Source organism: Miniopterus schreibersii (genome assembly GCF_964146895.1).
Source record: "Miniopterus schreibersii genome assembly, chromosome: 22".
NCBI lineage: Eukaryota > Metazoa > Chordata > Mammalia > Chiroptera > Miniopteridae > Miniopterus > Miniopterus schreibersii.
Genome location: NC_138124.1, coordinates 6,476,459 through 6,499,153, shown reverse-complemented (window position 1 = coordinate 6,499,153; position 22,695 = coordinate 6,476,459). Strand labels below are relative to the sequence as shown.

The 22,695-nt window shown below is 49.8% G+C and overlaps 1 long non-coding RNA gene and 1 pseudogene across 2 annotated transcripts in view; both read right to left on the bottom strand.

Moving 5' to 3' along the window:
• LOC308550575 overlaps positions 1–22,695 on the bottom strand; it is an 80,020-nt gene that overhangs the window by 22,360 nt on the left and 34,965 nt on the right. The window lies entirely within an intron of this gene.
• On the bottom strand, positions 5,368–7,904 carry LOC308550497 (protein smoothened pseudogene; annotated as a pseudogene). The gene has a single exon. The product of its transcript is annotated as a protein smoothened pseudogene (transcript).

Sequence of the window (22,695 nt, the reverse complement as noted above, 5' to 3'; positions counted from 1 at the left end):
TGTTAGCATGTTACACCCTTGACCTTTGCCATGGCTCTGATGGTGGCTTTTTCATTTTATACTTTGGGAAACAAGTTTGGAAATTAAGTGCTTTGCTCAGTAAACCAGTCACATAAGTATTTTGCACAGGTGCTAATTGGGTATCTTAGTTATTGTCATGTATATTTAAATAGTTTCTATTTTTCAGGTTAGATGGCAATTCTGAAAGGAAGGCCTGTGACTCTAATTATAAAAATCATGAATGAGCTGTATCACCACATACCTAAGAATCACTGTGTGTTAATGACTTGGATAACTTTCCTATTGAGAAGTAAGTTTCATCCTGAAAATTGTTAAACATTATTAAGCAAATAGGGATAGCAGACTTAGCTGTTTTCTGTGTTTTAGTTTATATAAGCATGTTGGTAGCATTAGAATCCACTGTTGCTCCCCAGGAGGAATTATTACTTGCACCTCAATAATTTTTGTGCTCATCCCGGTCTGTCTGATGATAGTTGCCCACAGTTAAGCCTGCGTGGACTGAATGCCTGCTGTGTTTAACAATTGTACTAGTGACTAAAAACACCGCAAGATGGCCACACACCCGGGATTCCCAGGTTAGCAGGTCTGAGCTTGACGGCCACAGGAGGATGGTGGTAGGACATGTCCACACCGAATCATGCTCTGACCCAAAGGTGGCCCCAATCACTTCCTGAATTCTGTAGCATTCATGTCCCAACTCTGCTCTGTGCCAGAGCCACCCTGGAAATGCTGACTGTGCTCAGAATTATCGACCTGTGCTGCATCCTTGCTCCTTCATGCATTCAGGGGGAGAGAGAGAAGCCTGTGCTCCCAGCTGAGGCAGAACTTCCTGTGCACTTTCAGCAGGTGTGTGGCTCACACCCCGTTTTGGAAGGAGCACTTGGATGCAGTTCTGATCCTTACTTTGAGGGAAATATTTTTATTTTTAGGGAAAGTTATGGTACACATTGTTTTAACATACTGTTTGTAATTTCCACATGTGGGGATATGGGTCCTCCTGACCCAAATGAATGTTCAGATCTCAATTACGATATATTATGTGAACTTGGCTGTGGCAGCATTGCAGTTTATTCACACATGTCATATATTTTAGAATGTGCTGCATCCTTAGGAAATTACTGCTTTGAAAAAAACACCTCGAGCTTTGAGTTGAGTGATATCTGTGAGGTTCTAAATTTCTGCATTTCTTCTACAAAGCTGCACACCTTTGCTTATACTCTTATCAGCAGTTTCTAAGATGATACCTGTTCCATTACCCCCTTCCCCAAATGGCATCTTTTAAAATCTTTATCAGTTACTTTAATTGGAATTGCTTTTGGCCCCTGAGAAAGTGAACACATTTTCATGTTTCAGCTGTTTGTGTTCCTTCCCATGCAGATATTGGTGGCTACTCATTAGCACCACCTCAGGGCCCACCTGTCGGTATCAAATCCTCACTCCTGAGATGACCTCCCTTACACAGTCAATGTGTTTCTACTTATTGTCATGGTGTTTGCCACCAAGAAGGTTTCCCAGGCTCTTCCCACAGCACCTTACTGCTGAACACACTGTGACATCAGAGCCTGGGTGGCAGCAACTGTCTCCCCCTCTCCCAGGCATTTTCCCTGTGGCCATGAGAACTCTCTTCACACACACCCCCCAATCTGGTCTAGAACTTACTGGACTGAAAGCCTGGTTTCCTTAGAGACCACGGAAGTCACCATGGCCTAGCTGGATGCTGAGACAGCAGCTGCTCCGACTTGAGTCACACTCACAGGGAGTGAGCTCTTACACCACAGGCACCAGTCCATCCTTCACACATTCCCACCATGGGGTCATCCAAGGTCCAAGAATTTCTCCAGTCCAGGTGAATGTTGGTTGTCCAGGTGCCCACTGGAGAAGGTGAGAGAGACAGTTGAGTCCATCCTGTTCCATGTGCGTGTGTGAGGGCAGTGAGAACACAAGGTTTCACAGAGGGATCCAGGTGACAGGAGGCAGAGCTGGGGACAGAATTGGGGAGTTGGCAGCACACAGAGGCAGGGTCCCTGGCAGGCAACCCAGGGCCAGCTGAACTTCCAAATCCCGGGGTGTGTTTGGAAGTCAGGGACAAGGACAGCAGCTGGGGTTCCTAAAGAAGCCACCCAGGCTGAAGACAAGACATGGAAACAGGTGTAGAGGCTGAGGGCAGAAGGGTTGTCATTGTGACCAGATGGTATGGTTCCTGTACATACTGACGCCTTATATACATCATTTGAATTCCTCACAGCTGATCCTCACTCCAACCGCACATGGTGGCAGACATCCGTGGCAATCAGGACTGTGGCAGTTCAGACAGCTAGAGCCAGTCAGGGGGATTTTCAGCAGGGATTTGACTCCAGTGGCCACACTGCTGTGCAGTTGGCAAAGCTCCTGAACTGAATGCTGAGGCCTGCAAGTCAACATGAGGATGGAGAAATCTGAGTGACAGGGACACAGGCAGAGGGTGGCCAGGCCAGGGGTGGCCCTGGTCAGCACTTCAGGGTTTTGAGCTTCAAAATTACTTGGAGTAACACAACTTCCCAAAACCTGCTGTTTTGTGGATAGCTCTGATCTCTCACTGGCTGGCCACACTCTGGCTCCAGGAAAGGAGTGGGCTGGTTGCTCACGTCTGGGTTAGAGCAGCTCTGTGAGTGCCAAAGGGACAGAAAAGTACAGCAGGTGGGGGATGCAAACTCTCCCACCGAAGAGAAATCTACAGTCCCCCACCTTTCCACAGCAGGAGGGTTGGTTTGTCAGATTCCACACACTGAGGTGTCTGTTGGTCCCCACACTCTCAGAACCAGACCTGGGCTGGCAGCTCTAAGATAAGGACAGGAGATGGCACAGCTACCATTCTCCCTCTGAAGCGTGCCTGTGCTGTCACAGGGAAGATTGATAAGCTTGCTTTAGGTTCTGCAGGTTATCATCAGACACTGGGTTCCAAGGAACTAGCTAGTAAAGTGCTCTTGCCAAGTCCTTATCAGTAAGATAGAAAACAGAATCACACTGTAAGGATATACACTTTCTAGTGTTTGAGTTGCCTTCATTTGGTAGTAACTACAAACCACATAATATGTATGTTAAATTTTCTATCCATAGCGCTAAAATAACTCGTCTATGAAATCAGTGGCAGTTTGTTTAGTTGGAAAATGATAATATTAATTATTTGGGACCCAAAAGTAAGAACATGTCTAAATACAAAATAGAATTTTACCCTCTAAAACTTAATTTTTAATTTAAATTGTTGAATAGGTAACACTTCACATGGGCTAAAAAAAACAACACCCAGTCATTTTTCTATTTTATTGATTTTTTTGGAGCTCTTTATATGTGAAGGATGGGAGCTGTGATTAGTTTGTAGTGTACCCTTAGTTTCCACGTGTATATGTGAACAAATATTAATGTGCATGCTCACTTTCTCTCTGTTTTTTACACAAGCAGTAGCATATTATATAACCGTCCTCTACCTGGCTCTTTGCTTAATGGTATATACTGGATAATCTCCCACAGTAGTGAATGGAGGACTTTTCTGTGTTTTATAGCTGCATAGGATTTCAGATGTGTTCTATTGATGGACACTGAAGTTGTTTCAAATCTTTTGTTGTAACAGCAATTCTGGCCTAAAAGCTTTGATATGATCCATTTTGCACATATATTTACAGTCAATTCCTAGAAGTTAAATTGCTCCAAAGATCTGTGCCTTTGTAATTTTATAGTTGTTTCCAAATTGTTCTCCAAATAGGTTATAAAAGGCAATCACCTAATGTATAAAAATGCATCTATCTCCTGTCTTATAACTATTATACAAATTTTGACTTCTGCTAATTGAATAGGTTTTGTGTTAATATGGTTGAGCATCTTTCTGTATTTTCTTTTCACTGGTGTATCTACTTAAAGTGTTTGCCGATTGACTTATTGGGTTGCTGATCTTTGTCTTGTTCATTGAATTCTAGGAGCTCTTGATATATTAAGGTTGTAATTAGATGTGAAAGGTGTATTTTTCTTATTGTCTATCTTGATTTATAAATATGCTGATGGCAGGTTTTTCATGCATAAGTTTTATTGTTATGTAGTTTAATCTGTAAATCTTTTTACTGCATTGGGGTGTTCAGTTAGAATTAGAAGGGTCTTCCTTTGACTAAAAACTTGTAAAGGAATTTGCTCATGATTTCTGTTAGTACTTTTATTATTTTATATTCAACATATAAATAATTGACTTACTTGGAATTAATTTTTTTTTATACAAAAACCTTTATTTACTGTTTATATTTCTTCTGCCCATCCCTATCCTTGATCTGGAACCCAGCCAGCTCCTAAGACTTCCTGCTGCCTGGTTCTTGAAACTGGGGCCTTGGGGACATGGAGGAGGCCTCTAAGAGGTCAGAAATCTCTTCACCCACCAGTTATGGAAGTTGAAGGAAGCTTTCCTTCCTGCCAGAAGCTCCAGTAGCTTCCCAGGGTAGCCCATCAAGTCGGAGGATCCATTCCCCACTGGATGGATACAGGAAGAGACAATGTGTCTCGGAGACCCAAAGACTCCCCACCATTCACTGCTTCTATAGCATGCCAGGCTCTATAGCTGAACCAATCTCTTTCTTGGAGATGGAGTCCAGCAACAGGAGTGGAGGTGGGATGGAGAGACTGCAGTTCTGGTTCCTAATCAACAAACAGGAAACAGGAAAAGGTTGGCCTGGTTGAACTGAAATGGGAAAGGGTAGGAGAGTGCAGGAGAACATGGGCTGGGTTACTGGCCTGGGGTGGGGCCAGTTGGACATCAGTAAAAAGAGATGATAGCCCCTCTAAGAGTAGGCACTCCTAGCCTCACAACCACCTGAAAGAGGGAGAACGGAGTCCTGTCCCCACTTAGACAATGGGCTAATGATACAATAAACACTTTTGGTCTGAGGGTGCCCTTTCCTGGCACCAGTTAGTACAGAAAAGGGCAGCCAGTCCTCATCTGCCAGACATAGGTTTGGCTACCTCCCTGGCCACCAAAGCCCGTTCCGGGTACTATCACTCTTACCTTCACCATTACTGCCCCACCAGAAACTCTGCATGCCCCATAACCTTGTTGCAGACTGGGGCTGCCAGCCAGACTCCAGCTGGTGGGGCAGAAATAGGGCCCTGGAGCTCAGGGCTGTTCCCTGGGTGAGGCCCACCCATGAATTTGTCAAGGCTCTTTCCGACAATTCTGCCATAAGCCAGACATATAGAACCATCCTGGGAGGGCACTGGGCTCTCAGGTTCTCCAGAAGATGAGATCTTGGGGAAGCACTCTCAGGGAGGAAGACAAGCCTCAGAATGTGTTTTTGTTTGTTTGTTTACTGTCCCCGGTCCTGCTCTCTTGGCTTAGAAGTCTGAGTCTGCATTCATGAGCTCAGCCTCCATCAGGTTGGTGCGGGAATGAATGGGGGCCAGTCCCTGCCTGGGGCCCTGGGCCCAGGCCTTGGGGGCTGGGGTGCCAGGCAGAAACGGATCCTGCAGGGGACTGGGCTCTGGGAAGAAGGGATTGGAGACCAGGGTCCAGGCTCTCTGTTGGCAGGATTCCCCAGTTCCCCAGGTGCATGTGGCCACCAGGCATTTCTGTCCAGGCAACTGCGGCAATCAAGGAACAGCGCTGGTGCTTGTGGTAGATGCAGGGGCGGGGTGGTGAAGCTCAGTGGGTAGCACCAATGGACACACCTCCTTCTTCCTCTTCCTCCGCTTCTTTTTATGGCCCAGGCTCTTCTCCAGCTCTGGGGAGATCTCGGCCTCAACCAGCCATAGGTTGGATTTTTCCCCTGGGGGCACTGGAGTTGCCACAGGGGTGACAGACACATCCTGGGCAGTATGGCTCCTCTCCAAGCCACCATCGTGGTGACATGCTTTGCCCAGGCAGAGGACACATCAGCGGAGGGCTCATTGAGGTCAAAGGCCAAACCCGCCCCAGGCCCATCACGGGAGACGGTGTGCATGCTGAAGGAGAGCTCCTGGCCTGGGTTCTGCAGCAGCTCGCGCCACTTGGAGAAAGCCTTGGCAATCATCTTGCTCTTCTTGATGAGTTTGGGCTCATCATCACTCTGTCCAGTTAACCTGCACCAGGTGCATCTCCAGATGAGCAGCGTGGCCTTGGTCCAGACCCAGGTGTCCATGGCAATGCCGGTTCCAAACATGGCAAACAGGTTGATTTTCTCCATGAAGAGGCTAGGGCGATTCTTGACCTCACAGTCAAGGATGGGCTTCTTGGTGGGCAGCCCAATGGTTACATTGGCCTGGCACAGCACCTAGTCCCGGAAGCTGTGCTCCCACTCAGCCTGGTTGAAGAAGTCATAGAAGTGGCAGCTGAAGGTGATGAGCACAAAGCCAAAGGCCAGGAAGCCAAAAATGCCTAGGCGCAGCATGGTCTCATTGGTTTTGCTGGCAGCCTTCTTGCTCAGTAGCCTGGGGTGGTTGCTTTTGATGGAGAACAGAGTCATGACTCCTCCAATAAGAAAGTAGCCTCCCACAATGAGCACCAGGCCAATTGGGGCCAGCACAAAGCCAGCACGCTATTGGTAGTTCTTGTAGCCCATAAAATATGCAGCTCACGGAGTCCCCATCCACCTGAGCCACAGCAAGGATTGCCACGGTGAGGACAAAAGGGAGTGACCCTGTGAGCAGGTGGAAGTAGGAGGTCTTGCGAGAGAGAGGTTGGTAGGTGGTGCTCAGGGCTTTGAAGGAGGTGTGCCAGGCATAGGTGAGGACCACAAACCAGACCACGCCAGCCATCAGGGCATAGAACACAATGACAAAGATGATTACGCAGGACAGGGTCTTATTGGAAGTGGGCTCCCCAAGCCTCATGGTGCCATCTGCATGGCAAACAATCTCCCGGTGGGCACCGTCCATGAACTGGGCCAGCCAGCCAATGCTGCCCACAAAGAAACACGCATTGACGTAGAAGAGAATGACTGCAGGGTAGCGATTCAAATTCTGCCAGTCACAAAAGTGGCCAGGGTGAAGAGCATGCAGAGGCCTGTGACGGCCCCAAAGGCCGCGATGTAGCTGAGCATGTCCTGGTGCTCGGCCTCGGTGAAGAGCGGGTCTGGCACTGGATCCCCCAGCCCTCCACGTCCTCATACCAGCTCTTGGGGTTGTGAGTCTGAACCAAAGGAGCCTCACACTGGCCCGAACTACTGATGTTCTGCACCTCATTCGGGCAACCCTCAGGGAAGTGGTCGGGGGTGCAGCGCAGGAAGTCAGGCCAGCCCCGCTCTCTCTCCACGATGGCAGGGTCCTCGGGTGGCTTGGCAGAGGGTGCGGCTGGGCAGCTCCACTCGGTCGTTCTCACACTTGGGCATGTACACAGCACACAGCAGGGGCTGGATCACTGCCCAGCAGCGAGGGGCGTTGGGAAGGCCGGACCAGAGCAGAAGCTTGCCGTGCGCCTCCTCCTGGGAGTCCGAGTCCCCGGCCAGCAGCGCGGAGGTGGCCTCGCAGGGCAGCGCCGAGCCCAGGCACAGTTGTAGCGCAGCTGCTCGCAGGGGGCCGCCCGGCCGCAGTGGCTCAGCGGTGGCGGAGGGCCGGTGTCCGCCGTGCTCCTTTGGGTGCTCCCACCTACGCTCCACGGCCCAGGCCCCCTTGTTCCCGCTCAAGGCCATCCCCCCACCCGGTCCCCCCAGCAGCAGCAGCAACAGCCCCAGAAGCAAGAGCTCCCGCCAGTGAGAGGCGAGCAAACCCACCAACTCAGCAGAAGCCCCGAGCCCCCACCCTCTCCCCGGAGCCCCCAGGGCACCCGCGAAACCCTTGGGGCCACCGGCAACACAGGCAACCTGCGCCGCCCGCGAGTCCGGTGCCGGGCTCCTAGGATGCTCCTCGCCGCGGGCCCTCAGCGCCCAACTTCGAAAACTTTGGAGCCTGGGGCCCATGTTGGGCAGCGGAGGCCGAGGCGGGGATGCAGGGCTCCCTACCCCTTCCCTGGCAACCCAAGTGGTCTTCAGCCCTGGGAGCCCCTTGGGCCGCCAATCTCCAGCCCCATCCCCTCTCCTACCATTGAAAACCACATCCAGCCCCCGATGGAGGCCAGGCCCTGAGGAGGTGCTGGACTAGGGCCCGGGCGCCACCCCTCACAGGGCCTGGGGCCCAGGGGCCACAATAGCCGAAGCATGCTGTAGGCTTGGAATTAATTTTTATGTACAGTGTGAGATATGAATGCAACCTTTGTCTTTATTTTGCTGGATAGCGACTCAGTTGTCTGAATGCCATATATCACAGTCATTTCTAAGCACATACCTAGGAAGCTCAACATGATTTTCCATGGAATTCCATAATAATTTCCTTGTTCCTAGTTCATCTTGAGAATGTAACTGTGATCTTTTGTAACAGCTGTACATGTACCTTCCTGAGCATGGGTGCCCTGTTTGGGGCCTTCTAATCATGCTTTCTCTTAATATAAACTACCAAGGTCTTAGTCCCTCTTCATCATATATACCATTGATCACGTGTTATATCTGAACATGTACATTTCTGAGCATGGGAGGCCTGAGTATAGACCTGGCTAAGTACATAACTTCAGACCATAGACCCCCTCTTATGAGCATGAACCTGCAGTATTCTAGACCTTTCTGTGTATGAATGCCCTTTTATAACAGAACGCTTCTGAGAAAAAAAAACTGAGCACGGAGCCATGAGTGTGTAACATCCTAAACCTAATGGCCCAATGATTATACACTCCTGAACATGGAATCCCGGGCATAATCACGCACCACCTTTGCCTCCTCACCCAGGGCTCCTGTTCAGTCCTCAACACACTGAGGGTTGTTGACACTTCCTTTCAAATGCTTTATTCCATGTGCAACCACCAGGACACCATAGTCACTTTAATTACTTAGGGGAAATCCTCAGGAGGGCATTAGAAACTTAGGAGTCAACCCAGTAGAACGTGTGGTCTAGACATGGGTGATGGAAAGCCCTACTGCACTTGGGAAACCAGAAGCTTACCCTCATTAATTCACTCTCAGGAGCCTATCCCCAGGTACTCACATACAGGATCTCATCACCAGGGACTCACCTTAAAGAGAGACCCTCAAAAGCCCATCCCTAAGAGACAAACCCTAGGCAATTTCCCATATGCATCCTTTTATCTTCTCAGCCACTGTGAAGCAGATGTGACTGCATGAGGCTGAAGATGACTCAAGTCTCCTGGAGATGACTGTTATGATGGGAGTAACCTGGTCTCCTGTGGAAACCAAGTTGGGTGCAAATATCTTCATGTCACAAGTTACTCACCATTCTGGGCCTGCAAAGTGACCTCTACCTGATCAGCTGTTGAGAGGATTCCTGAAGATTATGATGTCACTTTGACCATTGATGATCACAAGGTATTTGTCCATAGGCCAGCAAGTGGCAGCTCAAGGACCTAGACTCTCACACCCATTTTTACTGGAAATTAAATTGAAACAAGCACTAAGACAGACACTGTGGACTCAGAGATGAAAAACACAGCCTCTGTCTTGGCAGAGCAGCCGACCATGATAACCATGCATCACAGTGACTACACATCCTATCCTGAGCCACCAGAGGAAATCTAACTCCACATGGGGCTGCCAGAGAAGGTCATGGTTCTCTGAGATCAGAAGACACAGTGGAGTCAGCCAGAGGAATGCTTAGGGTTAAAGAAGGTTCTAAACACCTAATGGCATGTGTGCTGAAGACCTGGAGCAGGAGAAGGAGGCAGGCTAGCAGTGAATACAGGGGTGCCTGCATGTGTGTGTTCACCTGTACATGTAGATCTGTAAAATTAAGAACTAGTTGTACATTTATTCAGCAGAAGGTTTCTCACTTCTAAAAATATAATTTATTTTTCTAAACACCCATTGTCTCTTGGATTCTACTTTTGCAAGGGCACAGAAGGGCCAGGGACATGCGCCTGTGGGGGTGGTTTCTCCTGCACTGGACACCATGGCTGCTCCCTCGGGGCTGCTACAGTGTGGGCAGGCATGTGAAAATTGGCAGTGTCCTCCTCTCTCCTCCTCATAAACTCCAGGCTCATCCCAGTAGGACTTCTTATCCTCCTCAACCCACAGTAGTGGTTCTAGAAGACAGAGCAAACTTGTTCTTTGTTGTTTTGAACTGAGTTGCTTCATGTGCTGGTTAAGAACAGAATGAGCCTTGGCTGTCGTGTCTCCGTTGGTTGGTCATCCAGTTACAGCAATGCATACTGCAAAAGGTTGCTCTTTTGAATTCCCATTGAAGGCACATGCCCAGGTTTTTGGTTCTGTCCCTGGTCAGGGTGACTGTGAGAGGCAATGGATGAATGTTTTTATCTCACATCCATGTTTCCCTCTCTCTCCCGCTCCCTTTTTCTTTAAAAATCAATTAAAAACAAAAAGCAAATAATCAGGTCACCATGGTCAACCACACTCTTTTTGTAGTTGGAAGTTGGTGGTTGTGGCCACATACGTTTAGGATCAGTGAAATACTGCGCATTAAGGAAAATCACCTTTGCTGATTGACCACCTGTACCTAAAACATATGGTCTCCTTTCCAAAAGAAAACTATATAAAGTTTTCCCTTTAGGCATGTGTAGAGAGCCCCATGGTGAACCATTTGGCTTCTGCCAAAAAAAGCAGTGATATCTGAAAAAAGGGTTTATTTGTTTCTCAGCCAGTATTTATTGAGCAACTACTATGGGCCAGGTACTGAGCTAGGTTCTGTGGATACAGTGGTGAGCAAAATCAGTACAGCCGCTGCCATGGTGCTGCTTACAGCCTAGCAGAGAAAAGAGTCATAAGGGATCACACACTTTCTGGGGTGGGCGGCTGGCAGAGAATGAAGGGGTGACCCTCATGACCACTATGCACTGTGGGAAAGCTACATGGTGGCTTTAAAAACAAGACAAGACTTTTCAGATAATGATGAATATCCGTGATGCAAGTTAATTTAAATGTGAAATAACAGAACTGCAAGAATTTTTTTGTTCTTATTTTTAGAGCCGCATTGATGTTTCTGTCACATCAGCAGTTTGAAAGGAGGCATAGTCTGGGATCACTTGCCATCATTTGATATGCTTGGTGGATTACACATCCCCCCCCAAATAAAATGCACGAATGTGATCAAAGATCACAGCTGTGTGCTCTCTTTCTGAAAGTATTTCACACCCAAAAAACTTCCAACTGGGTTCAGCCAGACTTCCCTGAGCACCCTCTAGGCCTGGCTCAGAAAGGGCGCCGCCCTCAGTGCTGGCGGGTAGCTGGGTGCTGAGTCGGATAGGCTGGCTACATGTGTGTTCAGCCTGTCTCTAACACAGACAGCGTGGGGACAACTTTATGCAGGTGACTGTCTGCTACAGAGAAGACAGCTTTGACTCCACCAGTTCCTTCTGACAGGCAGAGAAAGGGATGGTTTGGGGGCAAACAGCTCATTTCAGGACAAGTCAGCCTCACAAACCATGGGTCTCCATTTCCGGCTGCCTGCCGGGCATCCGCACCCCTGTATCCCACAGATTGCGAAGCCACACCTCCGGTACTTCCTCTGTCCCCTCTGTCCTCTGTGGCAGTGAATGGCACCACTCTCCACTCATTGGCCAAGCCAGACATTAATTATTTTAATTGCTTATCCACCTAATTAAACAAATATTAATTGAATGCCAACTGCGTGCACACAGTGGTGTGCAAAGCCGGGCGTGGTTTCTGCTTTCAGGGCGCTTACTGTGTGGCTGGAGAGTCAGCCATTTACTAAAGAATCACGTGGGCGAGGGTATCCTTGAAGTAAGAGTTGCTAAAGAAAGGCCTGAAAGAAAGGGGCCTTTGTTTCCAAATGCAACAGGACAGCCATTGAAGTGTAGCGAGCCGGGTGTGATGTGATGGGAGGCGGGTTTGGAAAAGGGCTCTGGCTGCTGAGTGAGGCTGGCCAGGCGGGGACAGTGGACCTCCAGGGCCCTGAGCTGTTGAGGGGGGAGTCCCAATGCAGCCAGCTGACAGATTGCACTTGGTAGATGAGAAGCAGGGTGGCCCCTCCCCAGTTCTGTCCCTGGGGGGTTAGAGTGCCAAGACAGAGAACACTGGGGGGGACTTGAGGGGAGGTGGCGGGGAGATCATGATGAGCCTGGTCTTAGATATGTTGAGTTTAAAGCCTCTCGAGCTCCAGATGTCCCAGTGAGATGGGGCTTTGCCAGAAACCTCTGAGCTGCTGCTTTTCTCCCAAAGCCGGGAGTGGTTTTTTGTTTTGTTTTGTTTTGTTTCCCCACTGTGGTGTCCCCAGTACCTTCAGCAAGGCCTGGCTCATCATTGGTGCTTAATAAACATTTATTGAAGGAATTAATGAAATGGACCCCGAATCCCCAAACTGCAAACCAATGAGAAGAGGCATGTCTGCCACAAAGTTACTTTTTTGCTTTCGGTGACTTTTTATGCTGAAGTAATTTCAGGCTTACAGAAAAGTGGCAAGAATGTAGAAAGCTCTCTGTGGCCCCGTCGCCCGGACCCCCAGGTGTTAACATGAACACAACTGCTGCCACCACCCCAGCCCTGGGTCACCGCCCCCCCCACTCTTCTGGACTCAGGCTGCTTCCTGCTGCTCTGTTGTGACTGTCCTCACCACCTCTTCCCATTCACTAGCTTTCTGCCCCCTGAGTGCAGGCAGTGGTGTCCTGGGACCACTCCTCTGTCCCCCTGTGACCCTGGCAGAGGGGGAGCGGAAGGGCCCCATCACCCAGGGACAGTTCTCCCTCCCGGCCGCCCATCCTCTGCACAGACCAGTGGGGCCCCTGTTGATGGCCTGCATCTACGGAGATCTCGGACACTGTGCCTGGATGCCCGAACTTGCCTCTGCCGATGACAGCTCAGTGCCCCCGTCTCCTCCCCCTTCAACTGACCCTCCAGGCCTCAGGCTGAGTCCCAAGACTGAGCAGTCTGGGAGTGAGGAGATACACCACCTTTGTCCAGGTTCATTCATTCGCCTTCATCCATCCGTCCAGCAATATTTATCACCTGTCTTCCCTTCATTAATCATGGCCCTTCGTGCCGGGAATACAGTGGTTAGAAAGAACAGCGCAGGCAGCCTGCCTGTGCTTACCTGAGGGGCCGCTTCCCTGGGTCACCCTGGCTGGGACAGAGGAAGGGCTGTTAGGCCTGTTCACCACTAGGCGGCGCCCTCACACAGGCAGTTCTGCCCATCAAACCTCACCTGCACCAGAACCACCAGAAAGGGGCTCGCCCTGCCCAGAGGCTCCTTCAGTAGGTGGGATTGAAGGGGGTACAACTTGCATTTCTGACAGGTTCCCAGCTGATGGTGATGCTGCTGGTCCCTGGACCACCCTTGAGATCCACAGAGGCAGCTAAGCCAGTCTTGTGCCCACTGCCAACTCACTCACTTGGTTCAGGGCTTCTGGAGGGCCCATGAACTCATTGAATCTTCCTAAGGGTTGGGCTTAGTAGCCCCATTTCACAGGTGAGGAAATGGAGGCTTAGATGGTTAGCAGGGGGTGAGCGGCAGAGGCCTGACCTCCCAGTTCTCACCCTGCCTGGGTCCTCATTTCCCTCATTCCACTGTCCTGGGGAGCGTGAACTAGGTGTCAATGAGGCGTTCTGGTTTCTGCAGGGACAGCTCCCTAAATGGCTGTTTTATTTGAGATCCTAGTGGGTACGGTTCTTTTCCACCATCTTCCATGAAGGTTGCTATTTCAATAGCATTTCTGTGGGATGATCTGAGGGTTCTGTTTGTATTCAGGTTCCCACGTCTATCCACCAGGCTCGATTGAATTAAGTAACTCTTTTTTTTTTAGAGAGTCATTGATCGGCTGCCTCCTGCACGTCCCCTGCTGGGGATCAAGCCTGCAACACGGGCATGTGCCCTGACCAGGAATCGAACTGCCATGTCCTGGACCCTGGGTCCATGCTCAGCCGCTGAGCCACCCTGGCCGGGCCAAATTAAGTGCTCTTTACAAATGGAGATTTTAAAACAGATAGGAATACCATGTATGGGGCATGTGGGTAAAAGAGAAAAGATGCCAATGTGATGGGTTGTCTACCTCCTTCTGTGGCTGGTTCAGGAGATTCTCCTGATCTATATTTCTTCCTGAGATAGATGTGGGTTCTTGGTAGCTCCTCAACAAGGCAGAATAAGAGATGGAAAAGGTGAGATTCCAGCAAAGAAATACTGGAGAATTAGCTATTCAAGGTGGGGGGACCATGCCACCAGCTTCAGCCAACTGAGCCACCTGGCCAGGGCTTGACACTTTTAAATAATTGGTTTTGCACATACAGTGAAGAGCTTTTGTCATAAGGCAATGGATTATCACCCACTATACTCACTGCATACACTGTGCAATGATATGTTTATATTTATGGGTCATCTGACTGGGACAATTGAGACATATCCTGCATACGGGACATTTCCAATCCTAGTTCATCCAGAATTCGTGTTTACTTGGGGAAGGGAACACTTGGACTTGAGCCGTAGGATCACACCTTGTTTGCAGGGTTGACGTTGACATACTGTAGGTGTGGGTGTGATGGTGACCTGTGTGCTCATATGGTCACTGAGCATGGGTTCAGGGAGGCCAGAAATGATCTTTTTTATTTATTTTTAAAATCAACTTTATTGAGGTTTCATCTGCACACAGTAGAAGACTGGCAGAAAGCATCTTGAAATAGATACTCCACAGCTTGTCCTTTCCGGGGCCAGGGCACTTGTCCAGATGAGGCACGTGGTAGGTTTGGGGCACATACAGACTGGGGCATAAGTAAGCTTACAGTTGTTGGTGTGGAAAATAATACAATAACAAATAATAATACAAGCATAAACTCTGTGTTTCGCATACTCACAACTGCAAACTTACTTTTGTCCCCCTTCCCCCCATATTGTGGCTGAAACTGAACTTTGACTGGTCCCTGACAAAGATATGGCTGCACATGGGATTTTGTCTCCTGCTCTGTTTCTTTGCCCTCAGTCTTTCCCCGTAACATTATTCTTTGAAATGGTGTTATTTGATGGCCGAGTGATTTTTATTGCTGTGGGTTTTCCATAATTTATTAGCTTTTCTCTTCACGTCAGACGTTGTCGCTCATTTGGGACCTGTTCAATGTCAAACTGTGTTTGGATGGTTGAGGTGCCTCTGAGTCGTTCATTTCTTCCCGCCTCTTCCCTCCTTGGCCACCAGCCATGGCCTCTCCCTTGTCCAGGAAGGACACTCACGTGTATGTGCAAAGTTTCATCTCTCCTCCTGCCTCAGGGACTCTTTCAAGCAGATGTATTTTGTCTCATGAGCAGGCTCTCTTCAGTGTAGCATTCGGAGTCTTTACCATCCCATGTCCCTTTTTTGTATTTTTCAAGGAGTGAAAACAAAGCTCTGAGCCCTTTGTTAGCTGTCCCACCAGTACCCACACCGACCCTTTTCATCCTGCCGTCTCCGGGCTTCTGAGCCTGAAGACTCTGGTTGAGTCTGGGGGCAGCTTGTCCATGGACCTGGGGGGACCTGGGGGAACCAGGGGGACTCCCAGCCTGGGGGTCCTGGCCTGTTGTCTGTGTGGCTGATGAGACCATGTTGCTCTTATGGTCTCTGGCTGGTAGATTTGACTCCAGCGTGATTCAGGTTGTGAGGGGATGTCCCCCTATGTGGTAGACATGGGGGCCTGTGTGTCACCTCTTGCAGAGGGGCCAGGTCGAGTGTAGAGTTCACTCTTGTCGTCTTCCTGCAGATTAATCACTTCAGCAGTAGCCTCCCTCCGTCCCTTTCTAACCCCGGAACCGCTGCTTGCCCGTCTCCTTGCTGGCTCTGTGTTTTTTTACCCATTTTATAAAGCTCTGTTCAGGGATGCTGGGACTTGAGACAGCAAGGTGGGCTTGGACACGAGTGGGAATTTGGTGCTAAGACCCCGGCGGGCTCTGCCTAAGCTGGCGTGGTTAGCTGAGGTGGAGGCCAGCCTTGGGACTGGTCCCCGTTCCATGCAGCTGCGTCTCAGTGTCCAAGGCTGGTGGAAGCAGGACCTGGCCTCTTTCTCTTCCTGGGTCCATCGGCCACCTCTCCCCATGTCTGCCACCTCCTGCCCTGCAGAGACACCCCCCGCCCAGCCTGCCTCCTGATTACACCGCCTTACAGAGGATACACAGCTGGTTAAAGTCTAGCAAGGGCCTGGGGTCGGAGTCCCCTGGATCCCCATCTGATGATTTTTCTGCTCACCATGTTACAAAAATTTCAGCCCAGGGAGAGCCTTGGGGAACCTTGTGCCTTGCCTTCCTTCCAGAAGGGGAAGAGACACCCCTCTCCCCTGTACATCAGGAGGAATCCTTTCTGATCTGTCCCCAAAATGCCTCTGTGATAATCTAGATATTTCAAATGTATATTGTGGTTGCATCGGAAATCCAAGTCATCGATTTTTCAGAGCCTAAGCAGTTAACGTTAGGAATTTTTGCTGCAAATAAATTGATTAGTATGCAAGACAGTTGTCATGGCTGAATCATGGCCCACAGTTAAGGTAAACAGATCTGCGATGACATTTTCTGAGCAGAATACAAATGTGGCTTGTTTCCACCCAGAGGCTCCTGACATTCCTTCTACGCGGATGACAGATCCCCCCAAGAAGGTGTTGGTCACAGGGAAGAAAGATCTCTGTTTCATCTCTCTGAAAAGGTAGGGCCGTGACATTTGATGTGCTTTCTGTGGAAAGAATTGTTGTAAGGGAGAGTGTTCTTGGGTTCCCTGCCTCCCTCTCTCCCCTCCCACCTATGGTGGGGGGGACCTTCTGTTTTTCTTCGTTGATTCGGATCATCATTACAATACTGTATGTTATTGCGTTGTTAAAGTTTGCATGTCATTAATTGTTGTTTTTTCCCAATGAGAAGATGAAGGGAGGCCTTTCTTATTTAGATTCATGTGAAGGAGTAGGAGTATAAAATGTATTTTCAGTTCCTCACATGCAAGTTCCTTTCATCTGTAATCCTCTCAAGTTTCACAGTCACCCCACACAGACACCCCAGTTTTTGCCGCCTTTGCTGTACCATAGGAATGTTTTCTGAATTTCTGTGAAGCTTTAAAGATCCTCAGCATGTAGCGAGGTTAAAAGGAGCTGGAAACCTCATTGCAACTTTGTGTCCAACCAGCAGTTACTGGGAGACACTGTTTCCTGGGGGGATATTTGCATTTGGGGTCTGGCTGCTGTGGATGGAGAGATTTCTGTCTGTCTGTGCAGTTGTCACTGGTTGTGATCAGGGGCCCCTGAGCTGAGATCTGTACAAGAGGGTGGCATTTGAGGTGTGCGGGATGATTCTAGAGCTTGTAGAGTTGCAGTTGGGGGTAAAAAGCCAGAAGGTTCCAGTGACTAGATGTGAACAAGAGGATATGAAGGAGTCTACTCGGAAATTCTGGAGCCATCCAAGGAATACATTTAGGAAAAGGGCACCTTTACTATCATGGTTGGTTCCTCCTGATGCATTTCTGCATTGCACTACCAGGACAGCGTGGGGGTGGCTTCCTCCAGGGAGCCTTCCCGGATGCTCCCAGTGGTTCCCAGTCTCTCACATTGCATGCACTTTCAGTCTGAAATTACCCAGCTACATGACTCCATCTCACTGAAGACTGAACCTGTTAGAGGAAGGCCGGGGGCCTTTTACCTTTGACTGACTGGTTTCTAGCATAACTCCCGACTTAAAATGAGAACTTCGCCAGTGTGCTTGTAATGGAAACAGAACCCCATTTTCTTAGAGCAGCCTCTGTGGGAGGAAAGAATGCCCTGATTAGTCCCATTTCTTACTTGGAGCATAGATGGAGACACTGAGTCACATAGTGGTGAAGCCAGAACTAGCCCCAGGCTCCCTTAGCCTGCAGCCCTCTGAATAAACGGAAGGAAGACCATATAAAATGCCCCTGCCTCTCCTCCGCCGCAGTCCCCAGGACCCAGCACATGGTGCGGCAGGTCTGATACGCAGCTGACCCAACCATACTTGTCTTCCTCCTCCAGAAATTTTTGGCCTCATGCAGTTTCAGTGTAGGAGGGTCAGGTGACCAGGCTTTTTAGAATCTTCCCTTTTCGGCTCTGACGGTGACACATGGTGTATTTGAGGCGCTGGCATCATCTCTTTCTTCCCGAATGCCCTCTTTTCAGCTCTGTCATTCAGGCTCTGTCATCTTCCACCTGAACCGCTGGGACCTTCATTCATTCAGAGCGCACTACAGGTACAATACGAATGGCTAATTGGGGACCAGCCCTAGACTGGGTAGGGAAGGGGATAGTCAGGGACAGGGTTCTTTGGGATGGTTATATTTGAGCTGAATCTAAAAGACTGTTAGCCTGGCCAGGAGTGGCTCAGCGGTTGAGCGTCGACCTAGGATCCAGGAGATCGGGGTTCGATTCCTGGTCAGGGCACATGCCTGGGTTGTGGGCTGCAGCCGATCAATGACTCTCTCATCATTGATGTTTCTATCTCTCTCCCTCTCCTTTCCTCTCTCTGAAATAAAGATATATTTAAAAAAAAAAAAAGACTGTTAGGAGTTAATTTGGTGAAGAGAGAGAAGAGAGCTTGGTTGCCACAGGACATAGCATGTGCAAAGGCCCTGGGGTGGGAGGGAACGTGGTGTATCCAAGGCAGTGTGGCTGGAGCCGGAGAGGTGGGCAATAGCATGACCACACAAGAGCTGGTTGATCATGGCAGGGACTCCTCCTTTGTGCTGAGAGCAAAGAGTAAGCATAGGGGATATAAGCAAGGGCCAGACTGGTCAGATCTGGCTTTTGTGTGGAGAATGGATGGGAGAGAAATTGTGGATGCAGGGAGACCAAGGAGGCCGTGAGAAGGGCCAGCAGCTGAAGCCAGAGGATGGGGAGACCTTTAGGAGGCCACAGCAGGACTTGGTCCTGGGTTTGGGAATCAGCAAATAAATGGTATTGGTGCCAAGGGCCTGGATGACATCACCAGCACAGAGAATGGATGGAGGAGAGGCGGCTGTAAGATGCCTGAGGTCCGGTGCTGGCGGGGGAGCTGGCCAAGGGGACTTGGAGGGTGGGGATGGTCAGGGACAGGATTCTTTGGGAAGGTGATATTTGAGCTGAATCTAAAAGACTGTTAGGAGTTAATTTGGTGAAGAGAGGGAAGGTGGGTGGCAGGTGGGTGGGAGGAAGGGGAGGAACCAGGAAAGGATGCTTGAGATGGGGCCATGGGGGGCTGAACCCACAAAGAGGGTGGCGGCAGGGAAGGGACTATTTGCCTTCACAAGAAGTGACCCCTGTGATGATGGTGGCTCCCTGGCGGGGTGATGGGATGGCAGAAGGTTGCAGGGAGAATGGGAGGTGAGGAGAGCTTGAGGTGAGACTGAGAGGGCCCTGGTGAAATTGCCCCACAAGGCAGATGTTCTCTCGTCTGATTGGGAACCCCTTACCTGTTTGGGGGATTGATTCAATGCTGATACGTGGCCTTCTCGGCAGCAGAATGCGGTCATGGTTCTGTCTCCACAAGATGCCTCACCTTTTCCCACGTGGTGGGCCCTCCACCTCATGGGGACTCAGGGTGAGGATTGTGGACGTCACTTACCAAGGGACAGAATAAGATGCTGATGTGACCGCGAGGCTGGGCCTGGCCCTGGGCCATGCGGGCACCTGCATGTGTCACATAACTTTGCCCTTCTGCTTCTCTCCCCCTTGGAGGGCAGAATGGGGCATCCCGTGTTCCCCAACCCTCGCCCCAGAGCCACAGTGTCTGTGGAGTGTTCCTTTCTGTAACTCACATTACAAAATCAATTGGGGTCTTTGTTTTCCCCAAATAAAAATGGATGAGTGTCATTTTTTCCTAACTACGCATCGCCTTCCTTGGGCCATCCCCCCTCTGCGCTGGAGGGTGTTGGGGGCAGGGAAGGGGCAGCCCTTTGTAGGTTTGCATTTATGACTAGGGTCCCTTCCAGCCTGAACACTCCTGGACTCAAAAGGCAGGAGTGAGGTAGTGGCTATAAAATACTTAAACGTGTTGCACGGTACATGAGCTGTGAAGATAATAAATTCCACACGTTTCCACGCTGAGGACCTTTACTATATGCCGGGGTCATCAGAGTTAAGGAGTGTCCTTGTCTGGAGCTCTCAGGATGTTTTTAATGGACATTGGCATCTCCAAGAAGGGGGGCAGCTTGTTGACCACAAAACCCTTCTCTTGTAGGATCTCGAGGGCCTGGTGCTCTGTGGGACTTGTTTTGGGCCTTCTAGGAACCTAACGAACCTGACATGTTTTAGCCTCTGTTTCAGGAAAAAATACAGATGTCTCATCCGAAGGAAGCCGATGATAAGGTTACAAGATCATCTATTAATTGTCCGGTTGTCCAGCACTGTCATAGTCTAAAGGGGAGAAGATCGCTTTAAGAAAGGGATTTTTTTTCCTTTGAATTCAATGTGTATGTCGGTTCAAAACAACTGAAGTCACTTTCCAATTTCTGTGAACGTCACGGAGTAGCTAAATTTAGACTTTGTTTGTTGGTATTGTAAAATCCTTTACATGTTTTGAGTGGGATCGTTTAGATTGACCTTAAAATGTGTTTATTAAACTTGATGTCTTCAGGGGTGACTGCGAGTCAGCTGTCAGAGGTCCCCCCGGATTTCTAGAAGGAGGCAGAGAGCAGAGCCAAGTCCCGTGGCGTACCCCGGGCCCCGCTCTCCGCTCACGGTGGCCCAGATGCCCGTGTTTCTCCCACACTGCCTCATCCAAACTATTTTTGTGGACTCTTGCTTCCCTTCTGCCTCAGATACGAGTTGAGCTAAGAAAGATCAGCACTTTGGAAAGTCCTTTCCAAGGACAATGACCAGACCCAGAGAGGCTGTCTGAATACTGATCTTGCCTTTTCAGCGTGTGAGCAAGGGTGCCCGAGTTCAGGAATCCTCCACAAAGTGGGAAGGAGACACCCTTAAACCATGGTTGCTTAGAAAGCTCACATGCTTAAGTGAACATTTGCCTCAACGAGCTTTCAGAAGTGTCTAACTGAGCCCTGGCTGGGTAGCTCAGTTGGTTGGAGCGTCTTCCTGCTACGTCAGGGTTGCGGGTCCACCCCCGCTCAGGACACATACAAGCAGCAACCAGTGAATGTATAAGTAGGTGGAACAACAAATCTCTCCTGCCCCCTCCCCTTGCTCCCACTCTTTAAAAAAAATCAATAAAATTTTTTTGTTGTTAAAGTGTCTAGCTAATAAAAAATTACATATAAGATAATGACACACAAGAGAGGTGCTTCAGCTAATACCCGACTTTCTAAATCCTTAAATTAGTAGTTATTCCCAGAAAGGCCTGGTGGTGGAGTCGTTGTCGCTGGCTCACTGCGGGCCCTGAAGTGGCGCTTTTCTGGCCCCTGGACCTTCCTGCCCTCACCATGAATGCAGGGCCATGAGGGTTCTGAGTCCAAACTGAGGGTGGGGAGCCTCTCTGCTTGGACACAAATGCCCAGGGTGAGGGCAGGGCACCCGTGGACGCTGCCCTGGAGACTGGCGACTTTTGGCGGGTTTGCCCATCTGGGTTGCCAGTAGTTGATACCAGGCGTGGCTCTTTCATGTGCCTGGGTTCCTGGATGTCTTATCTGCCTCCGGGTGACCAGGAGACAGGAGTCCCTCCTGAAAGCTGCTAACTCTTTTTAACCACCTGAACGAAATACTGCTTGGGGGGTATCCTTTCCAGAGGGGAGAGGCGGAGCCCAGACAGGAGGGGCTCACCTGAGTCACCTGGGTGATGGTGGTTGGGGCAGCCCTAGGACCAGCTCCTTGGGCTCCTCCCAGGTGGTGTTTTTGGTGCCATTGGGCAGCTTTCTTGCTTTTCTTGGATTGACAAAACCTCTCGTTTTTGCTGAATTCCAGAAATGGCCTCAGACATCCCCGGATCAGTGACGTTGCCCGTTGCACCCATGGCGGCTGCTGGACAGGTGAGGATGGCCGGGGCCATGCCTGCCCACGGAGGAAAGCGGCGTTCCGGGTAAGCACCCTCACCCTTGCCAGGAATTGGGCTTCATACATGTTGAGTAACACTCTTGACCTGTTAGGAAAATACTGTTTCTCCCTGTCGTGGAGATGAAGAGCTCAGTGGTTTGCACCCTGTTTAGATTTTGCAAGATCCCTAACTATGCGCATGATTGACTTCTAAGTGTTTTGGGCTTCAGCATCCAGCTGGGGACTTCTATTTGCTTGTCTTTGTGGGGAGAGTGAGCTCTGGGATCCTGCTGGGCCTTGCTCAGGACATCTCTCCAAGGGAGTGGCTCCTCCATCCGCCCCTGGGCTCCCGCCAGAGGGCAGCAAGAATCTTTGCTCAGTGGCATGCAGGAATCCTTCCTTTCCCCACATTGGCGCCTGAAGGCTGGGTGGCTGCATGGTGCGCTGCTCTGCCGGTGATGGTTGATAACATGATAAGTTCTAGCAGGACCAGAGAGACCTTCCCTCTTGAGTTTACAGAACCCAAATTGCACCTACTCACGTGCCTCCTGCCTGTAGCTGTGCTCAGAGCTCAGAATCAACCCAGCCCACAGAAACCCCTGCAGGGGAAACAGAGCTGATGCTTGCACATTCAGTAAATGACCCCGCCCCTTTTCCTCATTGAATCCATTTTCTTTTCATTGAAATAGTTGATAAACAACATTTCTCTTGAAGTGAGATCAGTTTATACTTTTAATGCAATTTCTTTTTTAAAAAAATTGAATGTATTGGGGTGACATTGGTTCACATAGTGCAGGTCCTCCAGTGATAGCAGACGATACCTGTCAGGCCCAAGGCC